General features: G+C 44.5%; 1 protein-coding gene across 3 annotated transcripts in view; it reads left to right on the top strand.

Annotated features, from left to right (window-relative positions):
• The window catches only part of WWOX (WW domain containing oxidoreductase), a 909,485-nt gene that overhangs the window by 270,328 nt on the left and 629,250 nt on the right, over positions 1-9,907 (top strand). The gene's annotated exons all lie outside the window — the stretch shown is intronic.

Consider the following 9,907-nt stretch of genomic DNA (forward strand, 5'->3'; position numbering starts at 1 on the left):
GACAAGCATTTTTCTCTCCTCCCTCCAACTTATGTTACAGTTAAAATAATAGATAAAAATTAGACTAGGATTTTCTAGAATATTGTTTTAAAAAAGATAACAGGGTTCTTTAGCTGCTTGATCAACATCTTGAAGGAAACTCGAGTTGACAGAAGCTTTCTGGTTTAAAGTCACATCCATCCATCTGTGTTACCTGCTTATTGTCCTGCCCATCTTGCTTTTTATTTAAATACCTCTAAAATCACATTTTCATATGGACTCTAAAATTGCGTGTTGCATATGGATGCATTTATATATATTATATGTATGTGTATATAATGCATTTATATGTACATATTACTTTCTGGGGCTTAATTCACAAAACCAGGTGTGTTGTTTTATCTAGTGATATAAGAGGTTCTCAAAAGTAGTTTTGGCTAGTATTTTTCAGTTGTTGCCATGCACCCAAGTAGGAAGCAGCTTGACCGGTAAGGCCAGACACCATGGAGCCTAAATGCATCAGCGTGAATGCCTTCACTCACTGCTTACGGCACTTTTACGTTAGAAACACTGAAAAAGCACAGGGGACTTACCCAGCTTGTTCAAGAAGTTGGAATATCAGCCGGCAGACCGTTGGCCAGCTGCTTGTCCAGGTTCGTTTTCTTTGTGAAATACACCGCCAGCCCTGCCACATGGCCCAGCCCTGTGGTTGTTTCCTTTTTAACACATCTGAAAGCACCTTCGTGAAGCGCACCCCCTCCCCCCCTCTCCCCCACAGAAACTTGCTGTCCTGGCCAACCACATCTCAGCTCAGATTCCTAGGTCCCCGCCAGCCTTTGGCCATCAGGATGTAAATTTGAAGCTGAGCCCCCGTCACGTGCCCCTTAGAGTGTTTTGTGCAGCCACATATTTGCGTTGGCAGGCAATGGTAGAAAGAGTATCATGTGTTAGGGTAGCAAGAGCTTAGCAGATGTTTTAGGGGGGCTGCATTTTCAAATCGTTTTACATTAAAAAAAAAAAAGCAACTTGAGTTTGTGGAACTTCTGAAACGATTGGGTTACGTTTCCTGGGGCCGCACTCAGTCCTTGTGCTGAGTTTACCAGATGCGCAGCCACCCCGCTAATGGATGGGCTCATGATACTGTTCCTGTTGCACAGTTATAAATTATAACTAGCAAAAGCACACGATGTTGTTCTTCTAACCTTCGGGAAAGCCAAGCCTGGTAATTCTGCCCTTGAATAACCCGCAGCAGGGTGATTTATAGCTGTACAATTTAAAACATAATGAAGGAGATAATAGATGTTGATTTGTTCTTTAAATTAGTATTTTAGAAAAATACTACCCCTCCCCCACTCCTCCCCTTTAAATACCTCTTGTTGACCATGCTCTGGATCTGATCAAGGACAAAAGTCCCTGTCTGAATCTCTGCAGGTACATTGGAGTAGAAAAGCCTTTTTCTTCGCTGAGAGGAGGAAACATGGTTTTCAAAGTGGGAATTTCAGCACATTCTTCACTAATCTAGATATTTTGAGACTCCTGAGTGAGGGCTGAATCCTCTGGCTGCCTTGCTCTTGCCAGGGTAGATATGTTAGAAAACCAGACTCCTAGGACCCCTCTGTGGTTGGGCCACACTTCGGCTTCTCTGTAACCACCCCTTCTCCCCCCGTGGTGGGTTCTTCCCCTTGCTGAAGCCACGTCCCCAGAGCCTCAGACATTCTTCTTATTTTTCAGGGGTATCATTAGCATTGGTTTCATTAATCATCTCCCAATTCTGTTTGGAGCTTTAAGGTTTACAGTGTTTGCCCAATTCAAAGTCTAGAGGATATGATCAAATGAAAAAGAGCATGGGATTTAGAATCAGCAGGCATATGTTCAGAATTCACATCCCCCCCCTCCTTTTTTAGTTGTATAATTTTGAAGTGATTCACCCTCTCTCAGGCTCATTTTTTGCCAAACATGTTTTAGATGTTTTGGGCTGTGAGTCAACATCCAAGTAAAAGTTGTTGGAATAACAGAGGTTTTTGTTTGTTTGTTTGTTGAAGTCCCTAGGCAGCCAGGGTGTTCTTTGGCTAATATTTAGGCAGGTTCTCTGTGATTGTCCTGATTTTTCCCTCCTTAGGAATGATGGCTGCAGCAGCACCAACCTTCGCAACTTCACCTGTGAAGTCAGGGTGGGAGGAATGAGATTCCTCTTCTCATGCTTTCTTCCTTTATCAAGGAGGAGAACATTCTATCTCAGAACTGTCTTCCCTCACAGACTTCTCAGCTCCTGTTGGCCAGGATTGAGCTACCTGTCCAGACCCTGGGTGCAAGGAGGCTGGGAGAGTGAGTGCCTTTTGGCATTTTGTGTTTCTAGGGTGAAAGGCAAGATCTGATGGCAAGGAAAAAGGGTAGGATGATGGCTTCTGAGCAGACTCTCCTGTGCACATAACGTTGCCTCATCTGCCTAACGGGAGGGCCATCTATAGAGTCGTTGTGGAAGTGAGTGAGAATTAAATGGCAGGAACCCGGCCCAATCTGGTCCCTCACATTTACCCAGCCTTACCTGCAGGCGCTTCCAGCCCGGCCTCCTTCCTTCTCCGGGGCTGAAGCACGCTGCCCTCTAATGTGCCTCCCCTCCATGCCTGGTTACTTTGTAGCCATCCTTCAGAACTCGATCCGAGCCTCACAGCTCACGGAAGCCTTAGATCCGCGTTCGGTCAGGGTCCCCCGTGACGTGCTTTTATAAGAGCCACCGCTCCTCACGTGTTAGTGTCTGGTGTGTGATAACACGCCCATCGACACATGCCAGCCGAGTCAACGAAGGAGCCGGGGATCTCACCTTCGTAATGTTGAACACAGATGCAATTTAGAGAAATAATCCCACAGTCTCGTGTTTAACGTCTGTCTTAAAAGTGCCGCTGTTGCCTCCGTACTACGGTGTCCTTGGTCTGGAAGGCGCATGCTCAGTAAATATTTGTAAATAAACAGAAAATGATTAGGCGCTTAATGAATCACAGTCATGAATTCCTGCCTTATTGTGAGTCTCTCTGAGGCGGGCAGGGAATTGCAGTTCAGAATGTGTAGATAAACAGCTGAGACTTGGGACACCCTCTCTCTCCACCCAGAGTCACACAGCCAGTCCACAGGACTAGAACCCAGCCACTCAGCTCTGAACTCCCGGCGGCAAGTGAGGGGCCACCCAGAGGTGCGGGCGTGGAGGGGAAATGCATAAGGCATAAGGCGTGGGAGGGAGAGGAGGGGCTTTGGAGGCAGGCAGTTCTGGACTCCCACCCCAGCGCTCCCCACTTGCTAACTCCTGGGCACATTTCATCCCCTGGTTAACGTCTCTGCACAAAACCAGGGTGGCCCGCCTGCCTCCTGCATTGTGTTGAGAATTGAGCAAGGGCAGGGACGCGCCAGCTGTTCAGTAAACACTCGCTGGTGTTGCTGTTATCGACTTGTGTCAAGGGTGAAAGATGGTGAGGATACAGCATTCAGAGCATGATGCATTAGATGTGCAGTAAATGTTATCATCATCCTCGCCATTATTTTTTCAGACAAGGGAAAGGTTGCTTTACTTCCCATTGCTCAAAGATGCTCATGCTCCTAACCATGGCCCCGAGTCCATCCCAGAAGTTCTGATTTTCCCTTTGAATGTTAGGCATACAAGTACCACGTACAGTATAGCCCTGAGTTGCTCAATGTCAGCCCTCCTGGCGGCCCACTGAAGCTAAGGGCGCCCCTCACTTTGAGGAAAGAGTTGCCCTTTCCTGTTGGAAACAAAGAGCAGGAAGGCACGCCTGGCTCTATGAGGCTGCGGCACGTCACCACTGTGTTTTCTCTGCCTCGCGATGCAGTGTTTTAAGTCTGGTCAGGCCTTTGTTCCCGAATGAGCGCCCGAGAGGGGGAAAAAATGACTATCTGGCCTTAATACGTGTGACAAATTATTTAATGAACATTTAACCAGGATTTGAAATTCCCCCAGTTTTATCTTCCTCGTTTCCTTTGCTTGTGCGTCCCCGCCGGCACTTGGGTAATGCACTGCCTCTTTTTAACTCCCTTCCTAGCTCTTTTATTACTTTTAAGTTAGTGGTGCCTTCTTTGATCCTCCCCCTCCAGTTTCCTTTTCTCCAATTTCATACTTCTTTCCAGTGATTTTTGGCCTCTGCGCAGTTTCGCTATCGGAGGCCAGCATGATTAAACAGACGCCAGGAGTTTGTGTTGCCCTGTGATGCTGTTTCTGAAATGTTTATTCTGTGAACATTGATTTTCGTATAAACCACCGGACATGTTGGTTTTTCCTTGTGAGGCGGAAGGTACTGTTTTCCCAGCAGCAATAGGGAGAACTTTGAACCTGGGGTTCCGAACCATTCAGAAGCTGAAACCCATAAAGTCTGCCCTCCTGACTACACTGAGAGAAGTGTGTGCCTTGAATGACGGTGGGACACATGTTCTCATGTGCCCCGAGGACCTGCTGGACGGCAGGCGCCACCCTCGAGGGCTTAGTTTCTGTGTCTCGTCCCACTGAAGGTCACTGTGGAGCTTGCTGTCCTTAGACGTCTGCTCTCAGAACAAGCCACTCACCCTCGGTGGGCCTCGGTTTCCTTCTCTGTAAAATGAGTCACTAAACTGAGATATCATGTCCCAGGACTTGTGGATTTTACCGTGTAGTTTGAATGGAAATTTTTTTCAAAAAGGAGACCCATGCTGGTTCATATGCTTTGTGCTGAAAACTCTGGATGAAAGACAAATCTACCACTGTAGACTATCGCCCTAATTTTATGAAAGGATGGACAGTTAAATGCCAAAAGCTGTAGGCAGGACAGGACTGTGGAACAGAAAGAAGTGCTTTCAGTTAAGTGCGTTTGACTTCAGGGTTGGCCCTTTTGGTACTGCTGTGGGCATTGTTCACGTTGTTGAAAATGCTGGGCTCACCCTGGGGCATGACTGGCCTGCGAAGATTCCAGAGGTACTCTTTCAGCCCCAGAGCTCTTCTGGGCATCTTTCAGATCCCAGGTTCTTTCAGTGACTCTGCCTGTGTCACAGTAACTGAGTCAGGAACCCAGGGGGCACCATCCATGACACGCAGACTCGCCAGAGTGGGAGTTGTTTCCTGGGAGCACCTGTTTCGTCCCGTGTTCTTTTAGAAGGGTGCTGCTCCCTCGACGTCTCTCCCAGCGCCTCTGGGTCTGGAACCCGGCCCCTCTGCTTACAGTCAGCTTTCAGGTTGCAGTCCAAACGTCAGCCTGGCTGTTGCTGTTTCAAGGCTCAGCCAGGGAATGGTGTACTTCAAGCTCGCGTGCTTATTGCCGGGGTTCAGATCCTAATGGCCTGGGTGACTGAAGACTTTGCTTCCCCTCTGTCTCTTAACTGGAGGCCTCTTGGAGGCACAGCCCTGTGTGACCAAACCCCAGAAGGGACAGCTCATAACTTTGGCCCATTCTGTATGGTGGAAGCAGGTCAGTGGGTCTGAGCCACACTGGAGAGGATCTCGCAGTGGTGTGAATAGGGGAAGTAGGGAGCCTCAGGGCCATCTCGTACTTCACAAATTAGGGTTTATTCAGTCTTTCTGTGTGAGTTTGTGCACACGCGCGCGTGCGTGTGTGTGTATGTGTGTGAGTGTGTGTGTGCGTGCACGCGCGCACACGCCTTTTGGTAAGCATTCTGGTGGCAGACTTAGGCCTTGCTCGTTCTTGGCCCTAAGCCGTAGCATTCGTTATTGATGTGCGTGTCTTTGCCTTGCTCTTGTTGCATTCTTTCTGCATTCTTGTCTTTCCTCTCTCTGGGCTGAGGGGTACCAGATGCACCTATACGAAAACAAAATGTGTGTGTGTGTATGTGTGTGTGTGAGTGTTTATTATTTTGCACTTTTGTCTCATAATGAGAGAGATATGATTTAGTCTTTTAGTAAGAAAGCCTATGAACAGAATAAAGAAACATATGGATTGTGTTTCTTAAAGTCAAGTATTTGTTTTCATGCTGATTGAGCAGAGGGGGCCATGTTCATCAGTGGCCCAAATTTTCTTTCTAAAAAAATACACCTATTTCTGAGTTTTGATTTAACTTTCAAAAATTGTCCAGAGATCCTAGACTTTTTTTTTTTTAGCCATAATGGTTGATGAGGCTCACTGATCATTCGAAGCCCACATAGAATATAATTCTTATTCTAGACCATGCATAAGTCTTCAGATTTGTTGTTGTTGTTGTTGTAGTTTTAGGGTCTATTTTAGGTAGGAATCTAAGAAAGAAAAACAACTTCCGTGTTGCTGTTTGGGAGAAATAAGAGATTGTGCACCCTGAAATTTGGTTCTCATGTTCCAAAACCACTCCTGTTAAGAGGTATACGATGTGAAGTATCTTATTTAGTAGTATTCGAATTTCCCTTGTGGAAGATCATGCCCTTTTCCCCCAGCTGGGCTTCACCGTCTACCACCTTGTATAGAATCTGCAGCACTTGAAACATGTTATCTTTGAGTTTCATAGGATGGGGGTCTCTTTAATAATTTACATTTTTTGAAAAAAAGAAAGTGAAATATTCTTTCCAAAGCCAAAGTAATCGGCAGGAGTGTGTGGTGTTTGTTCAGCTGGATATCTTATTTATTTGAAGTACTGAGAGAAATCTCCCCTGACTGCTCAGAAAAGGGAAGAATAAACAGAGCGGGTGTCCAAGTAACCTGAGCCACAGAGGCTCTCGTTTCACAGAAAAGTTATAAAAAGTCTATTTGCCTGATCCAAAAAAAATACTGTATATCAACTACTGAGAGCTTTGTACTGTTTTCTTAGTATTCTCACTCTTTAAAAGAAAAAGAAAAAAAAAAAGCTGTAAAATCTGGGAACTTTAGAATTTGGGGGGGATATTTTAATATTCTGAGGCAGGTGAATGCCGTCGGTCTGTTTTTCCTTCTCAGAACATGACTCCTCCCGCTGGCGTGGGTGTGTGCTATGCGCCATCTGTCTCTCTGTCGACTGTAACCATCAAAGGTCGGGTAATGTAGTTAGAGTGGCCGAGACCTAGGCATTCACCCTGGGCCCGTTCCCTGTAAAGAAGGTGTTATGAAGATGTTTCAAAGGAAAAGAAAAATGCAACTTATTTCAAAAGAAGTAGAATCTGGAGGATACCCAGTGATGAAAGAAATACAGATTTCTTCTGTTTTTATTCCCTCTGTTATAACCATTAGACATGAGTTGGCATACTTCTTGTGGGTGAAAAGTGAGGGAACATACCAGCTTCCTTCATCCTGAACCTGGAATAGTCTCTTCTCTGTGATTTGCTTTCCCCTTAAACACAAATTCATGCATCACATCTTCCAGTGTCACTTCATCTCTGCCGGCTTCATATTTGAACGCATAGCCAAAATAAAAAACAAATTAAGAATTTAGCTAATCTTTGCTGAATCTACCTGACCATTGACATGCCTCCGTGTTGGGCTGTGATGTGCAGATTTGGCCCATATTGGGTGCAGGGTGGGAGATTTCACTGTGAGTTTTCTGGAAAGAAGTGTGTGTTCTATAGGCTTCGAGGACCAGGGCAGCCGAAAGCAGCCATGGCCACAGCTCCCATTGGCCAGAGCTCACCTATCCATTCCGTTCCCACGGTCCCCTCCCAACAGAGGGGTGGGTAGAGCTGAGAAGAGCATGTCAGCCTGTTTTGTGAAAGAAGAATTCATCGCCATGTAGCAGAAAGGCCATGCGTGGGGGTCCAAGTTGCAGAAATCAGGCTCTGCATCCCAGCCTTTCCTCCTCTTATCGTGGGCAAGTCACACTACCCTCTGGGCCTTGGGTTCTTTTTCTCTTTATAAAAGAGGAACCAGTTTCCCAGATCTTTAGATTGTCAGAGGATTAAGGCCAGCTCAACCCTTGGGCATGTGCTGATTTTCTTTATATCCTTCCAGTTACTATGAATTTTCCTGAAATTGACTGATTTCTAAGAACACACAGGAAGTATTGTGAAAGATCTTGTCTATCGTTTGGCCCTAAAACATGCCAATCCCCTGTTCATGAGAAATAGTCTTTAAGGCTGAACTCCAAGCAAGACCCATGAGCTACCTTAGTACCCTCCTCTTGATAATGCGATTATCATAATGTACTGTCAGAGCGCCTAGTCCAGTTTTGTGCTTTGTCAAATCATATGAATGCTGTTGGTAGCATGTCAACCTCCTTTGGTCTTTAGTGATTCTGATACATTTTGTCCACCTTCTTCTGTGTTTATTCTTTCCTTAAGTCACCTTAAATCCTTTCTTGGGAGCAGGTCATATAGGAATTAATGAAGTGATTTATTTTTAAGCAGAGGCATATTCCACTGAATCTCTTAATTACACCAGACCAAAAGCAACTCTGTCTTGGTCTATACTTTTGGAAATGTGTCTGTATTGTCAATACTCAAGAGATTTTGCAATACCCCTTGAAAAAGAGTTTAAAAAAAGCATCCTAGGTTTAAAAAAATAAAGCATCCTAGGTTCAGAACTTTGGAAAGCTTTCACGTTTTTTTTTCTTTTCCTCACCTTATTTCCCCATATGATTTACACAGTACTAATTATTTATTGTTATCCAGCATCATGCCAGCTACCCAGATGGTAAACTTTCAGTCAGACACGAATGTGTTTCTGTGTGTATATCTAATCACAGTTCTCCAAGGGCTTAATAAATATGTGTTTATCCCTTTTTTGGTCTTTTTCTTTTTGTTTCTTGACTGTTCTCTTTCCCCTCTGCCCACTGTTGTTTTCCAGTAAGCTACTTATATCAACATACACCTTCATGAAAAACATTGTGTATCCAGGTAACTGAAGACGGTTTGTAAAGACAGGAGGAGTTCCTGATGGCGATGTATGTGGCTGGTAGTAGACAGTAAGGATACAAGGAGTGGGTTGGTTGCTTTGTGACATCATGCAGACAGGCGTGTATACTTAAAAACCTATTAGAGAGGAGAGGAAGGTACAGCCTGCAATTTCAGCCTACTGTTTTGATCCAGAGGCTCTAAAAAAAAAATGTTGATGAATAAAACATTTTAATCAGAACCATATCAACACTGATCAATTTTTTTCCCCCATGGGGGTCCAATACAGGGTGAATTCCATTAAGTCAATGAAATACCTCGATTGAGTTTTTAAACAATACAAAGATAGTTTAGCAGTTGCTCTAAAATTTTTTTTTCTTTACTGAAATCCTTTTCACCAGGACCTGTTTTGTTTCATATATATTTGTAATGTAAATTTAAACCAGAAAAATATGTTACTCATTTGATAAAAGACTAATAGTCATGTCTTAGCTAGTACCTAAGAAATTCTCCAACAAGTCCACCCACTCTAGTATTGAGGGTTTCGTAGTTATCCAGGACTGCTCTCTGAACATGGTGATGATCGGATTCTTTTTCAAACTGCTAAAGACTTGGATGACTTTGGGACTCTCCCTCTCTGTACCGTGGTGGGGCGTGTAGTCAGTGACAGATCATAGTGTCCTGTTGTTCCAGATCAGTGTCTTACAGAAAATTTTTTAAAATTAATTTTTTTATGCAATACATAAACAGATGCATACGTACTTAGGCGTATCCATGTATGTGTGTCTGTGTGTATATAATATGCATGTGGCTGAGTCAGAAGTTTGACAAAACAGTCTCCAGTGGTGGGCAGTGTCCTCTTTTCTTGGTTGCATTTCATTTTTTTTAAATGTTCATTGTGACCCATTTTTACCAGCCACTATTGATTTTACCTCTCTCTCTTACCAAAATCCACCCTGTGAAAACTACTGCTCTAACACCATTTAATCGCGTCCTATCTGATGAAACGTTCATGGGGAGCTGTGTGTGCTAACTTATGGGGTGAAAATTTGAAAGTGAGCACGTCATTCTCCTTGGCCTCTGGGTGCTTACCTTAAAAGGGCTGGGGATTTAAAGCACGTGAGGGTGAAGAGAGACGAGTGCGGCTGGACACAGTGCTTTTCTGCCTTGCAG

The sequence above is a fragment of the Bos indicus genome, chromosome 18, assembly GCF_029378745.1.
Source record: "Bos indicus isolate NIAB-ARS_2022 breed Sahiwal x Tharparkar chromosome 18, NIAB-ARS_B.indTharparkar_mat_pri_1.0, whole genome shotgun sequence".
Lineage (NCBI taxonomy): Eukaryota > Metazoa > Chordata > Mammalia > Artiodactyla > Bovidae > Bos > Bos indicus.